The sequence below is a fragment of the Papaver somniferum genome, chromosome 4, assembly GCF_003573695.1.
Source record: "Papaver somniferum cultivar HN1 chromosome 4, ASM357369v1, whole genome shotgun sequence".
In the NCBI taxonomy this organism is placed as follows: Eukaryota; Viridiplantae; Streptophyta; class Magnoliopsida; order Ranunculales; family Papaveraceae; genus Papaver; species Papaver somniferum.
Genome location: NC_039361.1, coordinates 10,656,347 through 10,658,368, shown reverse-complemented (window position 1 = coordinate 10,658,368; position 2,022 = coordinate 10,656,347). Strand labels below are relative to the sequence as shown.

The 2,022-nt window shown below is 32.8% G+C and overlaps 1 non-coding gene across 1 annotated transcript; it reads right to left on the bottom strand.

Annotated features, from left to right (window-relative positions):
- Positions 1-972: 972 nt before the first annotated feature.
- LOC113276968 lies at positions 973-1,076 on the bottom strand. Its single transcript, XR_003324750.1, has one exon. It is a non-coding gene; the product is annotated as a U6 spliceosomal RNA (small nuclear RNA).
- Between the last annotated feature and the right edge of the window lie 946 nt (positions 1,077-2,022).

The following is a 2,022-nucleotide window of genomic DNA, read 5'->3' as shown; positions in this document are numbered from 1 at the left end:
CCGCAACGTATAATTCCACCATCTACTACTTTGAAAATTGACCATCGAAAGTCGACTAATTTTCAACCGTTAAAATTAAGATTGGTAAATGGTGAAGTTTGATATTTCAAAATTTTATGGGTATGTAGAGCTCTGTAAGACGAGTATATCCCAAAATATTAGCTTCAATGCGTTACCGTTTGATTTTGATTAAGAAAATGTCCCTCAACGCGTGAGATAGTGTGAAAACAACAACGTGAGGAGATCCTCCCTCCTACTTATGACCGATTTAAAATATTGTGTGAGACAAATAGTGACACTATCATCTCACCGATTCAAATCATGTGAGATAATGTTTATATAAGAGTGTATACGGATCCTCCCTCCTGATGAGAGACTGATATATAAACTCTCTTGTATTGTCTCACACGATTTGAGCTCCTTTTTTCATATATTTAAAGTTAATGTTTTCATGATACGTTATTTTTAATGAGGTTTTATATTTCTACAACAAATTAGTATAATCCAAGATACTAAACATCGTCTATCAATCTTAATTTTAATCGATAATTTTTAATGTCCGGCTTTCAAAGTGATAGATTGTGGTGTTATAGTCTCTGGTTGTGCTCATTTTTAATAGTTGTGTAGATTGTTATAAGATGGATGCATCATCAAAATCTTAATTTTAAATTAGCTGTCGTTTGAATTTTACGAAAAAAATTGTCGCAGATCATGTGAGATAGTATCTATATTAGAGTGTACATGGATCATCACTCCTGATTAAATAACCTTATAATAGGCAAATTCTTTCAACATGACAATCAGACATATAAATGATTGGTCGTGGTGGTGCAGTTAGATCAAAAAAATGTTCGAGCAAATATTTTTCAGATTTTAAACTAAAAATATGATATCTTTGTTTTGCTTGTTTTGCTGCAGAAATGGAAGTGTTGGTAGTGAGGTATCCTCTTCCATTGTGATTCTTTCTAAATTTTTTCCTTGGTGAGACATTTGAAATTCTATGTCATCCTTGTGCAGGGACCATGCTTATCTTCACTATATCATTTTTATTCTAGTTAGTGAATCAAATACGATTTGTGCTAGTTAAGTAATCTTATCCCCTTCCATTCATGAAAGTGCAAAGTAAATTCACATCTTTTGATTGGTTACTAATACAAAGTCAACGATTTTGACTAATTTTAGCTATTGATTCTTTAATAGATATCATTCTTCCTTAGCAGTTGCAGGTGTAACATATTTCTCTGGTACAAATTTTGGATTTGAAAAAGGAACATGTTAAAGAATGTGTAGTTCGGGAGAATCAAATGCCGTGAAGTTTATCAATACAAGCATTTGGTACAAATGGAGCACGCTTGTTTACTAGTTACGAATCCGGAAGAAGAAATTCCAATTCAGTTGTGACATTTCACATAAATCAAGGGTTTAAAGGCCACTATGAGGTTTATGTTGTAGAAATTGATTCAGGAATTTCTCCAACAAAGCTGAAGCCGGTGTCAAGTTTTAGTTCGTTGATGGGCATCTAGTTTCATAGTGGTACACCTGGTATTAAAGTAGGGGATGTCAATGGTGCCCGAAAAAAACCATAGGCGTCAGGTTTGGTTCCTAAGGTCCGGTTCCTAAATTAGTGAACTTGAAGTTGAACCTGATAAAAAATTTGGGTACTCATTGGGCGTTGAAAAAAGATCAAGGCTTCTCTTAAAACTAAATATCTTCTTCATTTTATCTTGAATCCAAATTATTATTATGCAAATTACTATTTTCATTAGCATTCTAAATAAAGATTAAATGTAAGAGAAAAATATAAATTAAAAAAAAAACAAACGAAAAAACTAGCCAAATATTTTGAATTTTGCAGGAAGGATTAACAAAAGAATGAAATAAACGGGTATCCACTAGGTATTACCCGATAAGATTTCAGGTACAAATTGAGGATACCTGTTGGGTATCAAAATAACTAACGGTTGCAATTTTAAGACTCTAAACCGAACCCAAATCAATCGAGCACGATTCGATTATGCGTTG